This window comes from Cricetulus griseus, chromosome 4, assembly GCF_003668045.3.
Source record: "Cricetulus griseus strain 17A/GY chromosome 4, alternate assembly CriGri-PICRH-1.0, whole genome shotgun sequence".
In the NCBI taxonomy this organism is placed as follows: domain Eukaryota; kingdom Metazoa; phylum Chordata; class Mammalia; order Rodentia; family Cricetidae; genus Cricetulus; species Cricetulus griseus.
In genome coordinates, this window is record NC_048597.1 from 30,220,928 (window position 1) to 30,247,399 (window position 26,472).

Genomic DNA, 26,472 nt, shown 5'->3' on the forward strand with positions numbered 1-26,472 from the left:
TAAGTACGCTTACACTACCCTAATAGACAATAATAGGGGAAGGAGGCATAGTATCCTCCAAAAGTTACTTCCGTGGGAAATGGGACCATGGTAGCCTCATGGGGTCCTGTGGGGAAAAAATGTTAGTATGGTGAAAGTCTCTAATGGTTATATCCAGTCCATGGTAGATGGGATTTTCTTGATTGAAGATCTAGGTTGAAACTTGTCAGTGAGCGGGATGACCCCATGCCCCAAGGTTCCCAGAGGAAGAGGGAAACCTGCCACCATACCCGGCCCTGTCTGGTGGCAGCTTCCATATGCTCGCACCATCCCAGCACTCTTGGGGGTTGGACTCGGCACTCCAGAGATGACAAAGACAAATCCAGATAAAGAAAAACCTCTAAAGGTTTACACTGCATTAAAAAATATATGTAGGCTTTGTGAGAGAAAAAGTAACAGGAGGAAATAGAGTAGCTGGGTGTGGTGGCACACACCTTTAATCCCAACACTCCAAAAGTAGAGGCAGGTGGATTTCCACCCTGTCTCAGGAAAAAAGAAACAAAAGGAAGTAAAAATAGAATAATAAGAAAGCCACCTAAAGATGAAAAATACACAGAGCTGAGGAAAGAGTTACTGTTGCTAAAATACATTTGATTATAAATACTGATAAATTAATCCAACTTATATATTTTTAAAATGCTTTGACTTCAAAATTTAAGTCTAAGGAAAGGCTACTTGGGAAAAAAAATTTTGCTTGTGTTTCCACAGAAAATGAAAAGCTGTGGATTCCTTCCAGACTAATATGATTTGATCAAGCAACACCCCCTGAAGCAGTGACCCAACTTATCCTACATCCAAAACAGCTGAGATGATACAGCCTTACAGACTACAAAAACAAGGACTTGGTCAGATTTCTGTGTTTTATCATGATCCCCATGGTACAGACATTGCCCCCAATCAGCAGGAAGCAGTTTAAAATGAATGACGCCCAAATTCCCAAATATTGTTTATAAATGTTTGTTTTCATTTAAATGGGGTTTGGTTATAAATGATAATAAGCATAGTTAATTTCTTTTTAAAGAAAAAAAGGGGTAATAGGATATAGGAATGAATACTTTGCATTGGTATGGATTTTCATTTATTGATAGAACTTTAAGGTCAATTTTGTTATGTGTACATGTCTCCTCTTGTTTAGTTATTGTGTTTGTATAGATCTTTTAAAATTATATCCATAATTAAATACTAGTTATATAGTCACCTATAATAGTCAGAACTTATAATTAGGTTAGTTAGGTTGTCTAGATATACAGAGATGTATTTCAGATGGATAGGTATTCTTCAAACCTTTCAAAGCCCTACAGAATTTATGGCATTTAAATGGTTTAGGGTTTTTCTTGGCAGTGAGACACAACTGCTCCTGGCACACCAATTATGCCAGAAAGGAGGAGAGGCATCGAAGAAACTCGTTAATGGAGTTTGCATTCAACATGGAAAGATTTAGCCATTTGAGCAAGAAACTGCTCTTGCCTGGACTGTTTGTTGCTGTATAAACTGAACATGCAGAACCCAAGTGACTGCTGAACTTACAGAACAAGACAGTACTGAAGGGTTCCTGTTGAAATGGAGAAGTGTGCCAGACACACTGTGGCCTATAGGCTGAAGATGGATGCCCCAACATTACAGAGGAACTTTGGGTGACTGTCCAGGTAGCAAGATGTCTCTGTCAACTCTAGAGTTTATATATTATCCTTCTGTGGTCTTTGATAGAGTTGAAGACAGATAGTTATGGTTACAGTTTTCTTCAGTTATTATAAAAGATAAGTTAACCTTCTTTTTATTTAGACAAAAAGAAGGAGATGATGGGGGAAAGTGCTTCTGTGTATGTGTTTGTCTTATTGGATGATAAATAAAGTACTGTTTGGCCAATGAGGCAGCAAGTTAGGTGGGACTAGGAGTAAAGGAGGATTCTGGGAAATGTAGTAAAGAAGCAGAGATCCACAGGAAGTGACATAGCAGGGAGACTCATATATAAAAAAGGGCAAGAAGGAAATGGGCCCCTTCTCTCTTCCTCCAGAGTCACCATGTGATCTCGGGATGAGGACGACAATGGAAGGTATCCTAAATAAGATAAGTCTTATAAAATATATAGATTTATGATAATTAACAGAGCTAACAGATGAGAAATCCTAGTCATTGGCCAAGCAGCATTTGTACCTAATAGAAGTCTCTGCGGATTATTTGGGGCCCTAACACAGCAAGTGGAACTCACTCGGGTGGCAGAAAGATTTATCATAACATCCAACACAGTCAACTGCACATTGCGAAGGCTGACAGCCTAACAGCCACTCACTCAATCCACAAACCTAGGTGCCTAGGTCCCAACTTCCCCTGAAGGCCTGGAAGGTTTCTGGAAAGTTGCTGGTCTTCAGTCCACATTGAAAAACTGAGGTCTGCTGTCTGTGAAGGACAACAGCAACACTACACTCACTACCAATGAGTGAAGTCAGACTGGAAGTGCTGCTTTTTCCATAGCCCATGAAATTGACAGTCAAAATTAACCATCATAGATAAGGTCTTGGTTCACAGTCTAGGCTAGCCCTAAAATCACTATGTTGGCCAAGCTGGCTTTGAACTTGCAATCCTCTTTCTCTCTGAGTCACAAATGCTGAGATTATAGGTATTCACACCATGCCTGACTAATTATGTGATTTTTAAAAATATCATAGCTGCAACAAGTTTATTTCATCTTAATAAAATAGTAGTTTTAAATTTGAAGAGACCTTGGAGAACATGAATTCCAACTATATTACTTTAGAATGAGCAGAAAATGAGACATCTGTTTATTATTTCACTGTTAACTAGTTTGCCAAATTGGGGTTAGAATCTATATCTAATGACTTATAATATTGATAATAGCAAATTAGAACAGCAAATTGCATTACAGTTAGAAAAAATGCTTCAAACAAGTGTCATTTCAAATACTGCATGTTTTACTGCAGCAAATGTTTGGTTTCTTTGATCCTTTCTAAGGAATGTGGATATGTGTGAGAACAAATGAACTTTTCCACTACCTGGATGCTTTGATGATTAGAATAGCTCACTTCTTTAAAAGATGAATGCCAGCATTATTCTTTGACCAAGGTGATTTTATTACATAGCAATCAGTAAAAGTCACATTGACTGAGCCTATCAATTAAGAATGGTATGTTCTTAACTCAGTTGTGTAATTCATTGTGTCTTGGTTCATAAGCAATTTTCTCTATCCATTTAGACTAGGCTTAAGAGCCCATCATTCATTTCTATAAAATTCCTGTATTTGTACAGTTGTTTCTCACACTAAACTACTTATCATAAAGATATGAAATGATTTTTTAAAGTATTCTAATTTACTTCAGTGGCTGAAACTGAAAAATTTAACACCTATTTTATTTCATGAGCTGTTAAGAATTCTGTATTCTTGAGCATTTTCTTCCAAGTGTCTATTATATAAAAAGAGATACTTGAGAGAAAAGAAATTATAATCAGTGGGAATTAGAATATAAGAAAATGAAAGATCCATTGTGCTTTGAAAAACATATGAACTCTGATTACACATAAACACATCATTTAAAAAATCAGATAAAACTTACAGAGAGAAGTATGCAGAAACTAGAAAGTATATTATCCAATAGCACAATAGTAAGATGCTTCATACAATGTTGCTTTATGTAAATGAGAATCATCAGGCTTCATCCTCAGTTGCAATGATATACTATTGCCTTCAGGTTTGTGTATATAAACAGGAGGTGGCTTCAAAGAGGGGACTTCTGTTTGACTCAGAACTAATATGTGTCTGTATTTTTTCTTTCTATTAAACCAGAATTGTTAGATTTTTTCGGCACCTATTGGATAAGCAGAATAATTTTAAATCTCAGGTATGGTTTATTTTTCACTCCTTCACTGGGGAAGCAGGATAATTCCTATGGCCTGTAGAGCATAGCATATGATTTTATTATCTCTGTTTCTTCAGGCATTACTCAATTGTCAGCTTGATGGGGACTATGAGACTCAAGTTATCAAGAAAAAGTGCCTTATCCCAATACCAAGTAGTCATTAGAATTAATAAGTTAAAGTTTATCAAGTTACTCTGAACCCTCAAGTGTATGGTTTTGCATTAGTTCAAAGGATTATCTGGTAAGCCAAATTAATAGAAGTGAACATCATGGTAAAACAAAATTCATCTGCTTTTAGGAATTAGGTAATTATATATAATTGATGGAAAGGAATAATAATTAGTGAATGCATAGTACTTAGACAATAATCAGTTAACACTTTAAAATAATTAACTGCCTTAATGACCACTTGCAACAAAATTAATGTAGTTTGCATGAGTAGCTGGTGACAACTAAAACACTAATAGGTACTCATTATAGTACCGCCAGAGGGGCGAAAAGAATGTGGTGAGGGCAAACCTTATTTTTCATTAGTACACTCCTTATGCTTGCTTTTTTAAGGAAAGAAAATCCCCTTCCAGAAAGTAAGTTTTAATCGAATCTATGGAATTTAAGTAATAAAAAAAGTATAAATGTATAAGCACACACATACATTTGTAATTGCTACATTTGAATGTCACTCATTCAGCGCAGGTAATTTTTAAATCACCTCATTATCTTCTATGATAGTGTCTTACTCAATGTTCTATTGCTGTAAAGAGACAACATGACCATGGCAACTCTTACAAAGGAAAACTTTTAACTGGGGCTGGCTTACAGGTTCAGAGGTTTAGTCCATTGTCCTCATGGCCGAAAGCATGGCAGGGGCACACAGTCAGAAACGGCACTGGAGAGGTAGCTGAGAATTCTACATCTGGGTTGTCAGGCAGTAGAAAGAGAGAGGGACTGGGCCTAGCTTGAGCATCTGAAACCTCAAAGTCCACCCCCAGAATGACACACTTCCTCCAACAAGGTTATCCCTACTCCAACAATGCCAAACCCCCTAATAGTGCCACTCTCTATGAGCCTATGGGGGCTATTTTCATTCAAACCACCACAGACAGTTACTATTTCCTTTGTATATCTAGCCAGTCATCAACGCATCAATGCATCTGTATTTTTTCCTACTAGATACATCCTAATTCTTTGATTTTACATGTTCCCAGAACTGGATGTCTGCCTCTTCTGGGTATACTGCTTGTCACATTTTATCTTATCCAAAGTACAAAATCCTGTTTCCTGAAAAAAGGTTCACAAACACGTCTGACTATAGTAGCATCTGGTCTTGCCAGTGAATTGGTGTTAATGGCCATGCACCTTTGCGTGTGGCTTCAGGACATGACCAAAAGGTAGAGAAGCAGAAGTGGCATGGGCTCTCTCTCATGAGCTCTCTTGAGTCTAGTCAACTCATTATTTACCCGTCTTCATCTGACCTCAAAAAAAAAAAAAGAATTTGCCCCAAATGATGTGTCAGATTTTGATGATCCACTGTGGAAGGCCTCACCCTGTCTAGGGAGTGGATGGGGCTTGGGATGGGAGAATTAGTGGGGGGCATGCAGGGATTCGAGGGAGAGGGAACTGGTATTGATATGTAAAATAAGATTGTTTCTAATTTAAATAAAAATTTATAAAAATAAAAAAAATATTTAACTCTTATTCCCTCTTAGGTGAATCCCAGATAATTCAGGATGACAGAAAATCTGATCAAAATCAGTTGTTTCTCAACTTGTTTTTCAAATCGTATTTCATTTTTGTAGCCCACATCACTTTAAATATCCCTTGAAAGAATTAAGATTTCTTATTTTATTGAAATTAACAACTCAGATGCCCAACAATAGGATGTCTAGATTCAAAGTGGGCTGTGATCTAATCAGTATTGACCACTTATGAAAAACATTTCCTGTGGTAGGACTTTCTCTATTGGTCAGGCAAATGGCCCTTATCTACTAACTGACATGTTAGGGCCCATAAAGAGGGGTCCATTTTATCTTGCCTCAAGATCAGAGAGTTCAAACTGTCCTTACACCTATAAGTCTATAGCTTGGCTGCTATAGGATGTTTCGGCCTTGGTATTGGATGTCTTTATCTAAATAACAACAGACTCAGGTGTGTTTACTCTTGACCCTGGAGTCTGCATGGCAGGAGTGACTACCAAATACCTGGAGGATTAAGGGAAGTAAGTCTTTTTGCCCCTTATATATGATAATAGAAGTCTTCTGCCATTGTCCCCACTTTTTGGTTGAGTACTTAAGAATGTTAAAAAATAAACTAAGGGCATTCAGTACAAACCAAATCTGCCCTCCCAACAATATTCCCATGTCTCCATATTTTCTCTTAACTCCTTTAGCTATCTTTTCTTAGTCCACACTCCCCCTCTCAGATACGAACCACAGGCAAAAGTTGTCTGTCTCTGACTGCAGCCCTGCAAAGACAGCTTCCCACACTGACATCAGAAAAACAACTATGTCCTGATGGAGGAAGGAATAAGTTGAAACTTGCTATTGAGAGGACTCCTGCTTCTAAGTACTCAGCAGTTGCTGTCCACTCTCTGTAGGACCAGTGAGGAAATGATGTAGGAATACAGTTCTGCAATCATTCATCTTGGACATTTCCACAATTGCTTCAGGGATCTTACCAAGTATGTGGCCCTAGATTTGGCCATAGTAGATTCTCACAGTCTGTTTTTGGCTGAACATAAATTGGGAGTCTTTTGGGAAGTTATTTTCCTGGACTATAATAAGAAGAAAACAGATAATGAAGCTAATTCAAATTATAACATTTTTAAAGGTCTATTGAAAGTGTATCACTGTACCAAAAAAAAAGAAAGAAAGAAAGAAAGAAAGAAAGAAAGAAAGAAAGAAAGAAAGAAAGAAAGAAAGAAAGATATCTTATTTGGAAGAGGGTTTCACTTGATTGAAGTTCAGATAGAAAGTTCGCTGTTGTTGGAGATATTCTTCCTCCATCTGCCTCAGCCTCCACAGTGGAAATATTTACAGGCATGCATCATGAAGCCTGGATGTCCAGTTGAGGTTTCATCATATGAATTATACTCATACTTCCCAAGGGCTAACAAACAGCATGAAGGACAATGAAAATTCCCTATGTCTTATTTAGAGTATTAGCTACATACTTCGTACTTTCATCAAAACTGAAATCCATACATTTCACTGTGTATAAAATATACCTCTATACAAAAGGTCAAAATCCATTTCATAACATCCGATGGATGGAATTTGTTGTACTTTTATATGATGTTCCCATGTGACAATTTGTTGTCATTTTTATTATGAGTCCATCTCTTGTACAAATTGAAATCTCCCTGGATGAATACTGGGTCTCATTTTTCCCTGTTTAATCTGCTGCACATTCAGTATCTATTGTCCTGGCTCAAGACAAGTGTTTTAGCAAATGAAATAGGCTAAATGAAATAAAATTTATTTGCTAAGTTATTTAATATTCTTCTAATTGGTGAGCAGTACTCTACAATAGCTCCATGAGGAAGTGTCTTATTGTGACTAGAACAATAACTAATAGATTTCTCTACATTTTTTTAAATACCTTGAGTTTCAATCAGTCTGTTGTAAATTCCAGTTCCAAATAAATGGCCATCTTCCTATCTTAAATAAACCAGTTAACCTCTCTGACACTTTCTCAGAGATCCAAATAGATATAATCAGCCCAAGAGATAAGACTTGCACACGAAACACAACACCACAACCATATTGTATGATATGTGTCTGTGTCATATGATAAGCATGCCATAAATGTTATCTGTATTCCCACATCCTGTAAAAAGGACTGCATTTTCCTGTAGTCATCAAGACAATATAGCCTACTGTGTTTCTCAAACTGTAACCATGTGTGCAGAGGGCTAGAGAGGTTCAATAATTAAGCCCTCCCTCTTGCATAATTTAGAGTTTTCAGGCAACCTCCCCCCTCAGTCCTGTTTTTAATTTGGAGCAACTGGGTACGAAGAAGTGTTAAGTCCCACACCTTTTGAAGCTAGTACATTGAACCTCTCTCCTTTAAACCTGCTAGAAACTTCCTCCCAGAGCGCTTGGCGCTCAGCAGTGACTCTTTCAGGCTGTGACAATTTAATCAGACAGCTCCTTGTAGAATTCAGTTTTATGGGGCTGCAGAAATACCTCAGCAGCTTCTCCATTGCACTTGCTGTTTTACTGCCCACGTTCCCCAGGAAGACGGTGTCAGTTGCTTCCTGCTAACTGCTTCATAACACATCCCATTAAAAGAGCAAAAAACAGTGGGAGCAACGCCAGCAGGTTATATTTGTTCTATTGCCTGTGAATGTCTTGTTTGAAAAGTGAAAGAATAGCCAATGGATTTTATTTATAAAAATAAAATTGAATTCCAAACTGAGCTTTCTCGAGCCTCCACCCCATGAGCTATCATCTGTACCTCACAAGTCTCTGACAAGACCAAATGTCTGCTACCTCAGGCTCCTCACAGCTCAACCCACTGTTCTCAGAAATAATGAACCTTGAAAATATAGTTTTTATCAAACAATGTTTCCCAACTCCTTCATATGCAATTCACACAAATTTAATGTGTGCCATTTCAAGGAAGAAAATTTAAAATTGGAAGGCTCTCCTTTGATGAGATAATACATTTGAGTAAGTGACATAGGACACTTTCCCCTGATTTCATCCATTCCCACCGCATTTTCTAATGTAACTGTGAAACAAGTAATTTGATAAAGATCATTGATTTCAATGAGAAAGATGACATTTACTTAACAGAAAAATGGCATTCTTCCTGAGTACACCTCTGGAGATCCAATAACCACAGATGAGTAGCAAAGTGCACTCTCTTTTGGGGGAAAGTGGCAAGAATTGTTTTTTCATCTGTTCATAATGCTCTCAAATGTGCATTCAGGAAAATCAACCTCCAACCATAACACCCTGGAGCAACCAGAAACAGGCCGGTGATAGCTAGAGGGCTCCAGTCTAAACTCCCACCCTGGAAAGTTGTTAAATATTGGAAGATGATGAACCAGGCCAAACACATCATATTGTTTTTAAAAACATAAATGTTAAGAAACATTTACTGTGCCTATTAGATCATAGACAGTACTTAGCTGTGGTTTCAAGTCCCCAAATGTGTGAATACATCACAAACTCTGGGGCATTCAACCTACTATTTCTTAATTTTCTAAACTTAAATTTTCCCCATTACTTAAAGCAATCCCTTGTGCTACTTTCCTGGATTATTAAACAACAGAGCTAGCCCTAGGGATGTAATGCAATTGGTAGGGTTCTTGGCACCATACATGAAGCCCTGAATTTGATACTCAGTGCAGAATACATTTGGGTGTGGTTGTACATGCCTGTAATCCTAAGCACTTGGAAGGTGAAAGCAGGAGAACTGGACATTCAAAGTCTTTTTTGGCTACATGTAATTTTCAGGCCAGCCTGGGCTATATGAGTCTTTATATCAAAAAGGAAGGCAAGAAGGAAGGAGAGAAGGAAGGAAGGGAAGAAAGAAGAAGGAAGGGAGGGAGGAAAAAGAAAGAGAGAGATAAAAGGCACCATGCGTCCAAAAAAGAAGGCAACCAACAGCTCTACCCAGCTATAACATTTATGAGCCACCTCAATGACCAGCATAGCACAATAACCCTAAGGGTACAGTAGTGGCATGTAAGCCTTGACATTAACCAACAACTCTTAACAGGACTCAAGACTTGCTTAACAGGAGAAAAATAATGTTTAGTACTGGAAACCAAGCTGAATACTCAGTGCTAGTTAAGTTGTGACTATTAGAGGAGTATCTACAACCTCTAATTTACTAAAGCCAACATAATCCCTAACAACAGTCTATAAACATCTGTCCTTATACTCACAGGTAACTGTAGTCATAGACCCTCATCAAAGAAATTCTCTTTTCAACAGACAGACCACTACAGAAAACCACAACCAACCAAACTGTGGGGTTCTGGACCCCAGTACCAGTGGATAACATCTACAAACCATTGCACGCCTAATGCTTAGGTAACATTGTAGAAGAGGGGAGCTGAAGATCCAGAGGATCAGGAAGTCTGCCGGGAGGTTGTCTGCTAGTGATATTGGGTGCTACACCTATGAAGTCTCACCAACATGACTGCCTAAATGTGAGCCGAACAATGATGACACCAATGAACCTGACAAAGGGGATGGAGAAAAGTCCGGGAGGCCTCAACCTTACACAAAGAACTATAGGCAACTGAAGAAAGCTGGGAGCAGGAGGGTTGATCTTCCTTAGGACTGAGAACACCAACTGATTGTCCAGTGCCAAGTGGTCAGCCTGGAAAACATACATACAAGTAACATTATCCACACTGAGCAGTGTACACACATGCATGCACAAGCACACAAGCACATTTTATGCATACATGCACACAATAACAAGTAGTGAAGAAAAGAAGCCATGAATGTGAAGGAGACCAGAGAGTAGTATATGGGAAGATTTGGAGGGAGGAAAAGGAAGGGAGAAATGTTGTAATTATATTGTAATCTCAAAAAAAAATTTTTGGCTTTTATTTTTCAAGACAGGGTTTCTCTATATTCTTTTTTGGAGCCTATCCTGGAATTCCCTCCGTAGACCAGGGTGGCCTCGAACTCAGAGAGATCCACCTGCCTCTGCCTCCCAAGTGCTGGGATTAAAGGCATGCACCACCACCACCTGGCCAAATTTTTTTTAAAGGATGAATATTTCTTAAAATAGTCAAGGCTCAGGGAACTCCACAAGAGAAGGGGAGGAAAGAGCATAACCCATCAAGGGTGGAGGACACCTAGAAAACAAGGCCCTCTAAATCAACATGATCAAAACTCACATGAACTCACAGGGACTGAAGCAGCAGGACTTGCATATGTCTGCACCAGATTTTCTGCATATATATTACGGCTTCCACTTTAGTGTTTTTATGGGATTCCTGAGTCCACTAACGATTAAGTCTCTGATTCTTGTGCCTTCTCTTGAACATTTTTTTTCTTCTGTTTGCTGGTCTTGTCCAACTCCAATGTGATAGTTTTGTTTCATCTTAAATTTTATTTTGCTAGGTTTTATTACTATCTCTGAGAAGCCTACATTTTCTAATGAGAGCAGAAGGTGATGGGATCTGGATGGGAGAGGAGGTGGAAAGAAACTGGGATAGCAATCATAATCAGTATATATTATATGAGGAAAATTCTATTTTCAATGAAAAGAAATGAACTTTTAAGAAATCTAAAAGGACTCTACCTAACACAATAATAACTGCTCTGGGATAATGTGTGTGTTTAGCATAATGATGTGATAACAGGGAGCCTTATTCCCATCATCGACACCATAGACCATTGTTTCTTACCCTCAGATATCTTCACCACTGGGAGCATGTTTAAAGGGAATACAATTTGAAGGAACAAAAGAAATTAATTTAGCTAAGCAGTTGACTGTGAACAGTGCATAATTGAAAGAGGAATACTAATTGCAAATCACTAAATGGTCCAGTTCATTGTGCTCAATTTCCATTTTCCTCGGGCTATGCATAGGTTAAAAGTAAAACTTTCATTTTCAAATAAAAGATTGACAAGTAGTAAGTAGAAAATGAGACTTCTCCTAAATTTAGGTCAAACACTGATTCTAGTCATTCTGGATATTCCACCTACAGAAGCAAATAGCTGGAAATAAGGAAAGTCAAGTGACAAAAAATGATGAAAAACACCAAATGACAGACAAATCTCATAAACTCTTATTAGACAGTGAAGGTGGTAGAGTAAATGGTATGAGGCCTAAAGCAGGGTGGGTGAGATATACGGAGGTCTTACTTTAGCATGGATAATTACCATTTATCCCCTTATTTTCCTTTCTCAATCATATATGCCCTGACTCAGCGTGCAAGGATGTCTTATGCTTTTCTGTAATACATGGTACACCTCAAGAGATTAATGATGTTTTATTACTTACGATGGCATTTAGCAGCCACCCATGTTATCAATCAATTTCTCCAAAGGGTGTGCATGGTTTTGTGGTTTAAAGGTAATCTTTGAAACTAAGCAGTTTGCATATTTCAGCCATGCCTTTCTGAACCTTGCCTTCTTTTCTTTCTTTGGTCATCTGAGGATGTTGTGATACACTATTCCTTTCAGCCCTGTTTCTTTTTGTCATAGTTTGCGTCTGGCATCCCTACCCTCACTCCAGATCTTATGTATTCAAGGTTTGCTTTCTGATGCAATGATTCTTAAAGGTGGAATTTTGGAAAAGTGATTGGATCATAAAGGTTTTCATCAATAGATTAATTGGGAATACCTTTAAGATGTTTTTATATGTTTCTAAGACTCTGGACACTGTGTACATGTATCAGTCTACCGTGGCCTGAAAAGGGAGTCTCATCCAAGTATGGAAGTGGAGTTAGGAGAAGTTGGGAGAAGTCATGGATGCTGAGAAATTGTTCCCGGTTCTCAGAAGGAACAGAAAATGCACATAAGCACAGAACCCATTCTCTACCACCCATTGTTAATAATTTCATGGCTATTAGGAAGAAATGGAAATTTGGGAGTTAGGAACTGAAAGCATGAGCCAATGATTTATTCATTTATTTTTGTGCTATCTGCAGTATCTATCATCTCGCTATCATCTACCTACCATCTGTCTACCTATCTATCATATCTGTCCGTCTGTCTCTGTCTACCTATCTTTCTTTTGTACTAGGGATTGAATCTAAATCTGTTCATGACAGCATACAACCACTAAGCTGCAGCTTTAGAACCCTATTGTTGACATTTCTGAGAGAATGGAGGTGGTGGTGGTGGAGGAGAAGGAAGTGGAGGAGGAGGAGGAGGATGGTGATGATGGTGGTGCTAGAAGTGGTGGTGGTGGTGGTTTTTCAAGACAGGTTTCTCTGTGTAGCCTTGACCGTCCTGAGGACTCTGTAGACCAGGCTGACTTCAAACTCATAGAGATCCACCTGCCTCTGCTTCCCACATGCTGGGATTAAAAGGCAGGTGCCACCACCCACTTACTTAGCAAGTTCTTAGCAAATTAATTGATGTACTGGCAGAGAAAGAATGTACATAAAAACACTGAATATACATTTCAATTACCAGGAATAACTCATTGGAATAAAGCTAAGCAAAATATGAAGAGAGCTAATGCATGGGGGAAAAGGATGTGACAATTGAACAATGAAATCTAAGATTTGAATAGTATTTTATTTCCATATAGAAGACAATGAATTAATTCAGAGTTCGGTAGCCCCAAATTATGAAGATAATTTGTACGAGATAAATTGTACCAAAAGGGAAGGCAGATAAAAAAAATATGTAAAAGAAAAATATGATCTTATTCCTAAAATTCTTGTTTTCCCTTTGTTTAAAAAAAAAGTACAACTCCATTGCATTTTTGTTCATTTTGCCACTCCTATCAATGCATAAAAGTAAAAAAAGAGGAAAATTATAAACCAAACCCTCTCTTTAGCTAAACTTTAGGGAGGAAATGAGTAGGATCTGAGGCTTGAGGGGAAGAATCTGTGAATGGAGTGGTAGCTGGTCTCAAAGAGCCTCAGCCGGCCTTTTTGATCATCTTCAGTAATGACTAATATCAGTCACTGCTGGCCCTGCGAGGCCTCCAGCCCTGCTGGGTACCCATCTGAGTATTGAACTGAAAGACCCGCCATGGTTCTCAAATTCTATAGTAGATCAATTGCCTTTTAGCGTTAGCACAGCTGGTTATTAGGTTAAATGTGGGCAATTCCCCAAGATGTCATTTGACTTGGGAATGTATTGTTCACTTAAAGCACGCTGTAATGTACTGTTTTAAACAGTGTATTTCTACCAGGGGATTAACTCAGCGACCCTGCACGCCCCAAAATAACACAGCCCTCCTAGGGAGATGGATGCTTGGTCAAGCCCTAAGTACACACTATCTGATAGTACTTAGTTTTGGAGAAAGGAAAACTATTAAACTTACTAACAAGAATATCAGTGCTGCCAGAATTTCAGCAGAGGTAAAATAATTTTCCCTCAAAGAATCATGGTATAAAATAATGGGGTAAAACTCTTCATACAGCCTAAAATAATTCAATAAGAGGAATATGAGGTGTGTCGTGTAGTGCTAAAGTATAGAATTTAAGTTTATAAGAGAGCTTTTCAATTTTATTATTTAATATATATATACACCTTTTAAATATACATGTATATTTGTAGATGTATATGTAAATATATATATGTATGTGTGTATGTTAGATAAAGATTTCTTCATACCATCTAGGAAGAAAATCAAAAGCAATCTGTTATTCTCCCTTAGAAAGAAAGGTCACTACATTAAGCATTATGAAGTGTTTAATCCTTCTATTGCTGCCACAGTTTAACAGCTTGCTCCCTGGCCCCCATCTACATTATCTTCCTACAACAATGATTATATCTTCTTTCACTTTTACTTTAACATCAGAGCTTCCAGTGGGAGAAAAATCACTATTATGTTCATTTATGTATTTTTCAGATGTACTATCGAGATTTTTTTCCCAGCCTCTCTGGGTCTAAGTTCCTCCCTTTGTAAAATGGGAAACACACACACACACACACACAAGACTTTGTAACATGCCTCTTTGACTTTCTACAGGTCATTTGATAATGAGCTGATATCTTTGGAATATGTTCTACCCGCTGAGGTGCCATGCAGTTTACTTGTATAAGCTCTTTTTGTTGTTGTTATTCCCTTTGCAAAATGAGTAGAGGAGAAGAAACAGCAGAGAATCTGGAACCTGCCCCAAATGGTTGACAAGGGTAGAGAAGGTGGAAGGGAGACAAAGCTAGGCTAGGGCTGGGAATCATTAATACCAGTGAGGCCACAGCAAACAAAGCAGCAGGAAACAGACAGGCTCTAGTTCTCCTGGCTAGAGAGAAGCCATCTGGACAGAGGAAATTTGGCTGAAAACTCTTAGGAGAGAACTTGGTTTCTTTTCTCTTGTTTCCACCATGATAGCTTCATAGGTCACTGAAATAAATAAACTGAACCTGCTTATGATATAGTGTATTAAACTACTATCACAAAATACCAAATACACAGTGGATTACTACTAAATCAACACAGCAAAACAGAGTTTTATAACTGAGGAAAGCAGATCAAGTTTTAAGGGAGACAGGGGAAAATTAAACAAGAAAAGGAGAGAAAAGAGGGGAAAGTTGTTAGTTTATAGTACTTATATATTGTACTCTCCAGGGTTTGAGAGAAATCACTGGGTGTTTACTGGCATTCAGTTCAGCAGAACTGGGACCATGGCCAAATATGTTTGAAAACATGAAGGCAGAAACAACACAGTATAGATAGAGGAGCTGCTTATGACAGTGAAAGTCAAGGACAAACTAGATGAAGAAGAGCTTTTTTCTCTCACAAAAGAGCATCAACCAATCAAAGGTGATCCACTCACCTGCCTCACACTCAAGATCTCGATCATCTTTGAACCACTCCCAACTATCTATAGCTCTCAATCCAGACTCTGGTCTCTTTCTTTCTTAGTTTTTAAAGTTTATCTTGGTATTTGCTTTACTTCTCCATGGTCACCTTTGTTTCTATCTGGAAAGAATAGAACATCTGAAGGTGAGGCAGATAGATAGGCCCATCTTTCAGGGCCAAGGGGGATTCTCCAGCTATGACACAACAGATGTTTTTCTTTTTTGATTGACCAGGGGTGATGCTTGCAGACTTTGAATCTTCTCAAAATTCTAATCTCAGGATTAAGACAAACTAACCAATACAAACTGGAACCTTCTGCATAGGATAACTAGGAAAGCCAGATGTAAAAAGTAGCAGTAACATTCACTGTCAGTGTTTGTAGGTAATTTAACCTAAGGGATGCTCCAAAGATGACAAAGACCTTGAAGTTGAATTTTATCATCCCAAATGGCTATTAGAACTAACATCCAAGTCATGGCTTTCATGTCCAGCCAAGTACTTTGTAGCTGAATTAGGCCAAGGTGAGACTAAACTGGTAGCCTACTATATTGCAGCAGAGTAAGTAAGTGAGACACATGCCTCTCTGAGAATCAGTGTTCCCATTTGCAAGATGGGAAAATAGTTTTCAACATGCAGTTTTGTTGGGGTACTTAGAATATTAAGTTCTGCAGAATCCCTACAGCAGAGCCACTAAAAAGAACACGGTCAATGAAAACCAGTCCTTATTATTTCTATAAGCTGATTTGGATACATTTCAGTTTGACATGTACTCCACTGTGAAATCATGACTATTTTGCTGTGAGCATTGGTACTTTGCTTTTTCATTGTTTTCTGTTAAGTGTGTTATGTGCACACAATTCCCACTAGATAGAGGCAGAAATAGTTTCTTGGGTCTTTTCTCTTCTCTCCTGGCCAGCAATTATAATTTGCCTGGAACATATTTTATTAGAACTCATCAAATATATTTCCCTGTGGTGTTATTGCATACCACCTATATAAATATTTTTCTGCTGATTTATTTGTTCCTTAGGATAGCAAACAATAGAGAACTCCATATGTCCAAAAGTATCATTTACTTATCCAAAGGTCTTACAAGAAAATGTGTGTACATCTTTATTACATAGGATTTATATTTACAAGGATGACTTTTAAATGTCATAGATGTTTGAAACCAATTCTTTGACTTCCAAAAGTCCTTAGTATCAACTTACATACAGAAGAAGCAACTTACACTCATCGTGGACAACTTTCAAAGAGAGAAACCTAGATATCCTAGAATCATTCGTATTTCAACCTTAAAAGTTATGTTTACAACACTGTTGCTAGACACCATCTATGTGATGGTATACCAGAATGCCTTGCTACTGTGAGACTAATTTGTGTTTAAAAGATAGAAGAGGAATTAATCAATTGTGTTTTTATGTGTGTATTTGTGTGTTTATGTATGTGTGTGCATTCGTGTGTGTGTGTGTGTGTGTGTGTGTGTGAGAGAGAGAGAGAGAGAGAGAGGGGGAGAGAGAGAGGGAGGGAGAATGGTTGGATGGTTGGTTTTAGTCTGGGTGAAAGAGAAAAAAGATAAAGCAACGAGAAAATATGAAAGAGGTGAGTATACAAAGCAGGCATTATTTAAATGTTGACAAGGCTGACTTACAACTGCTGAATTTTGAGGAAAAACCTGAACGCACACAAGAGCTACATATATGTGAAGTAACCTCATATCAGGCGGAAGGTGCTTCAATACTAGAGGGAAAACAAGGGGTGATGTTGAGGGAGGACAGGCTACGGTAGGAGATTCCAAAGATCTGAAGATTAACAGAGGGAGACTGCAACCCCACCACCACCATCAGGAACCGCACGACAGAACATAGCATGAACAGAAAGTGTCTAAGTTGTAAATGAACCATAGAAACCTCACAATGCTCTTACTTGACCCAGGCCCTTAAGCCTTGACCTACCTCCAACATTAGCTCATTTCCAACCTCAGTGTTGTTATAGTCTCTTCATAAACTGTCCACTTGTCTCTGCCTGAATCACAGTTCAGAGGCAGAAGACCCTGCAAATCCCAGTAGATGCCTTCAGGACTTGGATTCACACCAATAGCAATATGGCTGGCATGGAGAGGACAGCAGAAGGCAAGGAGAAGATGAGAGATGTGGGCCATAGTATACTGTGTCTTACCTATTCATATATTTTTTGAATCAGAAATAAATTTTGCTTAAAAATAATTTAAAGCTTTAGTTTACTACTGAACATGTATTCCAGGTTGTTTTACCTTAAATGCGATTTTGTTCAACTCTCCATATCAAAATGCTGTATTGCAATTTTTTCTATTTTTTTATTCTTCTCACATATATCATATCCCAACCACAGTTTTCCCTCCCTCTTCTCCAAGTCTTTCTCCCCCACTTTCCCTCTCCTCCAGATCCACCCCTTCCAACTCTCCTCAGAAAAGAGCAGGCCTCTTTTAAATGTTTCTAAGTCCTTTGCATACAGCACACTTGACTCAACCTAGGGCTTAAGCACACTAGAGAAACCTGACTGTGGAATCATGTGTCTTACTTCCTAGGATAACAAAAATCACAGAATTCATCAATTGAAACTTTCCTTTCAGTATGAGGTTGCTTTTAACAGAGAGTACATTTTTTTAAAAAAAGACTGGCTTTAGGCTCCACCCAATTAAGATAACAGTTCATTCCAAAATTAAGGATACTAAGTCCACAAGTCTCAGTTTAGAAGACTTTCATAAACTCCCTGAATTTGCTACAGGTTAAAGTCATGATCAACAGGGTACAGAGAGTTCTATAAAGACAGCCAATTCCTTTATACAACTTTTGACCCTGAGCTGCTCAGAATAAAGATGAAAATGTTTAATATACACTCTTTCCAGTAATCACCATTCAACAACATCCTTGCTAGCAAAGCCATAGCTAATCCTTTCTTCATTGGGATATAACTTATCTCAGATTCTTGGAATACCTTGCCATAATACTTCTGGATACAACTAACAATTCATTTCCATATGTAGTATTTGAATTTATACTATGTGACTAGTATTCAGTGTCTAATCTTTCTTTTCTCACCACAATTTCTCCTCAGAATAGCACAATATTGACTTTCTCAATCTTCTTTCTTCCTCCTTGAGTCTCTCCATTGCTAATGCTATTATAAGCACGTCATTCTCCTCCCCACCTACTGCACCATAAAGTGCCCATGCCATCCCTTGGACCCTTTTTTCCCTAGAGTATTCACCAACCCCAGCATTTACGGCATTTTAGCATTAATGTCAAGTGCTACTCTAATTAATTTTTAATAGAACCAACACATGCACATTTTGCCTGTATGAATTTACTTAATCGTCACAATTCTATGAAGCATTTGCATTGTTAGTTTTGTGTCACAATGAGTCACAGAGAGATTAACAGCCAAAGGTCACAATTCAGTGTGTGGAAGGGCTTGAATTTGAACAGAGTGACTGTGGTTCAAGGTCCGTTTTCATAACATGGATATTAATCTACTCTTTGTATTAAATATTTATCCTTCTATTTATGTTTTGAAACTCATACATGTGCTTCTTCCATTTAGTACACTAAACCTCTGTTATAGAAAAGCACAGGATAGCTCAAACTGTGTTATAATTAAAACTTTTATTAGTCACTAGAAGGCATCTAACTGAATTGGACAGTACCAAACAAAATAAAAAAGATAAGGAAGAGAGTAACATGATGAGGCTGTATAAATAATATATTTGCTAGATTTTCTTTAGGAAATTAATCATCCCCTTCCCAAGTTGTCTATCGCCTCTAACCATTGCTAAAAGATTAATATTCCACTCACTCCAAATGGATGACTTACTTTGTCAGAGATATTGGGGATTTAAATTTTCATTTTAAATTGAGATTGTATTCCCAACTTAAATAGTGTGTTGCTGTTTGTGGAATTATATTACAAGCATTATTTCCTTTATTAGTGAATAATGCTGTCCCCTTCTCTCATATGAGGTAACCAAGATTGATATAAGTAGAAGAATTAAATTCTTGGGAAAGCCTTTAATTTTTCCAAGTGAATTTCTTCTAAGATAAAAGAACATTTCCTTTCGAAAAGCTTTAAAAAATCTTAGCCAGGGACTGGAGAGATGACTCAGAGGTTAAGAGCACTGACTGCTCTTCCAGAGGACCTGAGTTCAATTCCCAGCACCCACATGGTGGCTCACAACTGTCCAGTTCCAGGGGATCTAATACCTTCACACCAATGCACATAAAATAAAGTTAAATAAATTATTTTTAAAAATCTTAGTCTTTAGGAAGATTCTAATAACATCATGTTGATACAATGGTAAGCCACAAGCAATTATATTTTAACCTTCCTCTAGGATGAATTATGTATGCTTCTCTTTCTCCTCTCCTCCTTTGTAAGCAAAGCATGAGTAGAGTAGAGGGGACATTCAATAGTTATTGCAGACATGATAAGTTCGGAATGTTTCTCAAGTTCATGGTATTTACGTTCTGGTAAGAAATGGAATCAAATAAATAATATCTCTCTCTCTCTCTCTCTCTCTCTCTCTCTCTCTCTCTCTCTGTGTGTGTGTGTGTGTGTGTGTGTGTGTGTTTCCCTCTCTTTCTCTCCTTCCTTTTTCATGGCCCCTGTCTCTATGAGAAAGTTTAAATGCAAAAATAAAGTTTATTTTTATTCCATTAATTAGTTTCTAAGTGAATACCCAAGAGAAAGTAGGTAGTACTCCAGCTCTATTTGGTAATTTGGTATCACTAGATGTTCCTACTCCTGAGAAAATTAACAAGTTTAACAAAATCATTGCAGGTAAATTAATTGCAAGAGTGTACTTATTTAAATGTATCATATCACCTTGAAGTCACTTTTTAAAATTTTTCTTCAGCCATAACTTTATTTGTTATTTTTATTTTTAAGTGTGTGTGTGTGTGTGTGTGTGTGTGTGTGTGTGTGTGTGTGTGTGTTCCTGAGTGCAATGTTCATAAAGGACTATAAAGGGCACTGAATCCCCTGGAGCTGGAGTTACACTAAGTTGTGAGCTGCCATACATGTGTTCTGGGAACTGAGCTTGGGTCCTCTGCAGTACATACTCTTAACCACTGGGCTTTCTCTTCAAGTCATCAGTGTATATTTTAAAAACACTGCTCCACCATATTTAAAACAAGACCAGGAACTTACAGAGTTATAGAGCTTATGGGTCTCCAGAAAAGAGTGGTAACCTATAGAGTTGCAGAGCTTATCAGTTATCAGATAAACAGTAAGAGACCGATTAAGTAAAAGATCACAAGTGTTATTCTTTATTCTGCAGCCAGTAATTTTACACTTAGCAGGAAACAGGCCAGCCGTCTCTTCTACAAACTTCTTATAGGAACCCATGTGATGTGACTGCCAAAAACAGATTTCTATATTTGCTTAATGTGCATTGAAGAAATGATACAATTTCAAAGTAAAGCAATCAATTTCTTGAGACCCACTCTTAGCTTAACAGAACAAAACATCACAAATATTAACCAATATTTGAAACCACTTTTAGAGGATGGTTTGAAAGTATCTTTTATCTACAACTTAAATAAGCACCAAGTGCTATCTCTGAACTGAGAAATTAAAAAAAAATAAAAGTTACTCTCTCTGAGTGTGAGACTAAGACTTTAATAGGATTCACACCAAGCTTCATGCCTAGAGTGTTCCTTTAACAGGAAGAGAATAGCTCAGCAAACTGCCACCCAGGGACACAGATAGACTTCGATTATATTTAAGACAAATCCATATTGTGGACTCACACAATCATTGCTGTATAAAGTCTCCAAGAAGACAAAGATTGCATTAATCAGCAATTCCAATCAGACTGATGTTTAAAATCCACAAAGAAGCCATTGTAGCTGTTCCTTAATTGTTCCTTTGACTTCTTTTTTACTTTTCCAAATTCCCATAACTGATACTTTCTTTTATTCTAGCAACTTAAATTAGAAACCTGACATGCAGGCATCCATGAAGGATACTATAGCCATAATCATAGCCAGATCCCCAAATTTAATTATGTATGAAATGAAAACTAAAGTGGGACAAGTTCCAAGCTCAATTAACAATGGTGAACATTAAATTGATTCAATGGACAGTATACTTAAAAAGTCTCAAAACGTAACAGGCGTATAATGTGTGTACAGTAATTTTCTTTGCAACGCACATCCTAATCATGGCTGATCCAAAACCTAAGACCGTGGGCGTGTTTCTTTCCACACAAATACATCATTGATGATATTACACAGGCCCATTAATAAGGGAGCTAGACCAATGCCAGACTAATAACATGACTTCAGTAGACAGTTCCTTGCCATTAACCAGAGCCTGCTCATTTCTTATTCCTCCAGGCTTAACGCACCAAGAAGCTTTCTCATCATTCAGATGCTTCACTAGTTTGAGATATTTTCCAGGAACCTATTTTGGTGCAAATGCTTGTAGGGGAGTGGGATGACTTTCGACTCACCTTTTCCTTAGTTAGGCCTTTAATATGTGCATGGAACACTGACAGCAAATTAACAGAGTTTCAAATGCAAAACTTCCGACATGGTGAGCCAGATGCAGCAACATCATGTCAGCATCTCGGCAGCAATTTATACTGTAGTATTGGGTGGTAATGAGGAAGCAAGCTCCACAGCAGAGTGTCTGTGACCAAGCCATCCAGTCCTGTTTGCCAAGACTTTTGCTAAGCAACTTAACTCTTCTGCATCTCAAGTGTCTCAATAGCAAAAGGGGACTAATTGTAAACATCATCATAAGGTTAAAGTGAGAGACCTTATATAATGATGTAAAACCATTAAATATGGACTGCTTATCATTTTATACATCATGCTAAAGTTACTCAGAAGGCATTGGATTGTAAACCACTATAACTATCCTGTGCATTCATAGGAAAACATACACCATCTTTGCCTGTACCACACATGTTCAAACTCTACTGCCCATGTGCCTCATCTGGGGAGATTCTAGAAATACTCAGAACTGGTTCAGGATGCTGAAGAAGCATTAGAATTGTTGAAAGTTGAAAGAATACTTTAGTATTTGGGCAAGTTGGAGAGCCACTTACTAATTAATATCCCTTCTTAATTATACATCGTCAATTGCATAAGCACTAAATCCAACATGGAAAGAAAGTAGTCCTTGTCTTAGTTTTTCATCGCTGTTACAATACTCAAAACAAGCAGCTCAAAAGTGAAAAAAAAATGATTTTGGCACATGGCTCCAAAGGTTTTAGTCCCAAATCAGCCAACTCCATTGCCTTGGCACGCCAAGGCAAGGCAAGACAGAACATCTTGGTGGAGAAAATATATTGGAATGGAAGGGTCTCTGGTTCTCTTCCTGGTGGCTGGGAAGAGCGAGGAAGGGGCCAGGGACAAAGAATATCTGTCCAAAGCATGTCTCTAATAATCTAGCTCCTTCATCTAGGCTCATGGTCAAATAATGTCAAAATATTATGGACCCATCAGAGGATTAAGCCGTTGCCTTGATGAGAGCCCTCAAAATTCAATTAGCCAAAGGCCTGGAAAGGATAATTCACATACAAACTTTTTTTTTCTGAATCACTTTCTTACTGAAAATTAATGCTGCAAAAAGTGAAAATTAATCAGACATTGTTAGAAATAGTAAAAAAACAATTAATAAGGCAACAAAGTGATTTGGTTTGCTGGTAAGTGACAAAGGTATCTCTGTATTTTGGTGACTAACAGGAACAGCCTTTCAAATAATTTTAGAAGTGTTTATGTAGAAATGGATATTGGGTACACTTCCTCTTTGTCTTTGTAGCAGTTCCTTCATGTAACTGACAGGGCTTCATTACCACTTAAGGCAAGAGGCTTTCCTATTCTCTTTATCAAAATGTATTTGATCTGCTAAGTTTCCTAATATCAACCATACATTTCATAGCAAATGAAATTCAAGTGTTAATTCATCATCAAGTGAAGACATAACGATGACATTGAATTGATTTTTCTGAAGTTAATAAACACAAACTCCTGCCAATATTAGTTTACTAAAAAAGCTACAAATAGGCAGTTCAACAAAGTACATAAAGAACTCATTTTCTATACCAAACCTATTGAAAACATCAGAATCGGTAGAGAAGTTCTGCAAAACAAATGCTGGCAATAGTCACATGGGGCATGTTGACGTGAATTGTCTCCATACGGATAGTGCGTTAAAAATCACCTTTCCATTTTATATTAGCTATGAATGTCATAGCTTCTACTTTATCAGATTAGGAATCCCTTTAATGGCTGAGGGATCCATGAGTTTTAAAAATGTCTCAGGTGATTCTCATAGGTAACCAGCAGTGAGAATCACTGCCTCATATTCAACAGAAACCATAAACCATCATGTCACTGAGCTTGCGATGCAGACACATTACACTTAAACATGAAATATGTAAAACCTTTAGAGACCTGGTTTTATAATATATAATCAAAAACCTTATATTTACAACCAATGAAAGAAACAATCTAGTAAAGGAGGAAGCTTTGGGGAAATAAACAAGTGTCATGTCTTCAAGCATTTAATTTACTCTCTCAGATTTTTAATTAGTATTTCTTATTGTAATAAAACTTATAAGAAGGCTATAAGTATGCAGTATATTAGGTTCTTGAACATAATAGCAATTTTTAAAAGAAAAGCAATAAAAAAGGTAGCTCTTGGTGTCTTTTAATTTTGACTTCTTTGCACTTCTGAAGAGCTTGAAAGATAAACAGTAACAATAATTTCTAAGTCTTCTTGGAACAAGTAATGTTAGCACAGGATCCTAAATCAATGCAAGAATCTCAAGACAGGAGCTGAGTCAAGGATTTATTGATTAACTGATAGTGGAGGAATTGTTTTATCCTGTGTGCTTATTTTTATCCCCAAGGTATTTTAAATACATCTCCTTAAATGTGTGTATTTAAATGACATATTGTTTAATAGTCTGATTTTAGTAAAACAGTGTAAATATTCAGATTCTCTTTGAGTCTCAAGGAAAAAAATTAAAGGATCAAAGAACTGAAGTATAAAAATAGAGAAATACTGTGGGAGTACTGGAGAGAAGAAGCTCTGTGGTTTAGAGAGGTTAGTGTTCTGGCTGAGGACCCACCAATGCTTGTTTTCTAGCACATCCATCAGGCTTCTCACCACAACCTATACCTCTGGTTTCAGTGGCTCTTCTGCCTTCTGGGATGTGCACTCATTTGGGTACACAGAAACTCATGAAGCTTCAGACATGTACCAATAGACAGAAATAATAAATAAATCTTTTTAAAATGTGGAACTGTGATTTACCAAATATGTCTGAATTTAGATTTAAGAAAGCTTCAAAAAAAACCTATACATACCACATGCCTTTATTCAAAGAACATGGTCTAAAAAGAAACAAAAAAAAATGAAAGTACATGGCTGGGTGATGGACACCACTGGTATATTGGCTCCTTTCAAGTCCCATCAAGGATGACCCCAGAAATGGCAGCAGTATTGGTGAGCACAGCTTTGCGTTTCGTTCCTTGCAGCAAATACTAAAACCTTAGCAGTCCCATTGAGTTAGAGTAACTCTCACAGTCTGTGCCATGCAATCATTTCTGGCTATTATCAATAGAGCAGCAATGACCATGTTCAAGATAGTGTCTCTATAGTGGGATAAAGCATCCTTTGGGTACATGCCAAAGAAGATTGTTAGAGATGGATCTTAAGCTAAATCAAAATTCTATCTTTCTGAGGAACCACTACACTGATTTCCATAGTTGCTGTACAAGTTTGCAATCCCACTAGCAACTCACTGAAACTGAACAATTCAATACTGAATGAAGAAGAGTTCAAAACAAAGCTTAAAGACTTTCTAGACTAGAAGGAAAATGAATACATAACCTATTCAAATTTATGGGACACAAATGTGCAGAATTGTGTTGGAATTTTGATGGGAATTGCACTGAATCTGTAGATTTAGGATGGTCAGTTTTTACTATATTAATACTGATGATCCATAAGTATGGGAGATCTTTCTATCTTCTAACATCTTCTTCAATTCCTTTCTTCAAAGTCTTCAAGTTTTTATCATATGAGTCATTCACTTGACTGGTTTTATAGTTATCCTATTTCCTATTTTTGAAGCTATTGTGAAAACTGCTGTTTCCCTGACTTCTTTCCCAGTACAGTTGACATTTGTGGATGAATTCTACTGATCTTTGAAAGTTAACTTTGTATCCAGCTACTTTGCTGAAAGTGTTTATCAGTTCTGAGGGGGTCTCCAGGTGGAGGTTTTATGATCATTTAAGTGTACAGTCGTATGGCCTACAAATAGAGATACTTTGACTTCTTCCTTTCCAATTTGTATCTACTCCATCTCTGTCAGTTTTCTTATTGCTCTAGCTAAAACTTTAGGTGCTATATTCAATAGATATGGAGAGAATGGATAAACCTTGCTTTGTTTCTGATTTTAGCAGAATTGTTTTGAATTTCTCTTCATTTAAGTTTATTTTGGGCTATGGGTTAGCTATAAATTGCCTTTATTCTATTGAAGTATGTCACTTGTATCCCCAATCTCTCCAAGATTTTTTTCAATAAAGGGATGTTGGATTTCTCAGAGATTCTTTCTGCATCTAATGTGATGATCATGTGGTATTTTTCTTTTAGTTTATTTATATGGTAGATTATGCTTACCGATTTTTGTATGTTGGGACATCCCTGAATCTTTGGGATAAAGCCTACTTGATGATGGTGGTTTATCTTTGTTATTTGTTCTTGGATTTGGTGTGCAAGTATTTTATTGAGAATATTAGCATTTATGTTCACAAGAGAAATTGGTCTACAATTATCTTTCTTTGTTGAGTACTTGTATAGTTTGGGCTTGTATAGTCAGAGTAACTAGCCTCATAAAATGAATTGATTAATGTTCCTTTTGTTTCTATTTTGGAGAATAGTTTAAAGAGTATTGTTGTTAACTCATCTTTGAAAGTCTGGTATAATTCTTCAATAAAACCACCTGGCCCTGGACTTCTTTTAGTTGGAAAAATTTTAATTAAAGCTTACAAACTCACTGAAACTGAACAATTCAATACAAGGGGTCAAGATAAAATTTAAA

General features: G+C 37.3%; 1 long non-coding RNA gene across 1 annotated transcript; it reads left to right on the forward strand.

Moving 5' to 3' along the window:
• Nucleotides 1-2,017: 2,017 nt before the first annotated feature.
• LOC118238321 lies at nt 2,018-10,303 on the forward strand. Its single transcript, XR_004770001.1, has 3 exons — nt 2,018-2,092; nt 3,839-3,893; nt 9,857-10,303. It is a non-coding gene; the product is annotated as an uncharacterized LOC118238321 (long non-coding RNA).
• The last annotated feature ends 16,169 nt before the right edge of the window (nt 10,304-26,472 follow it).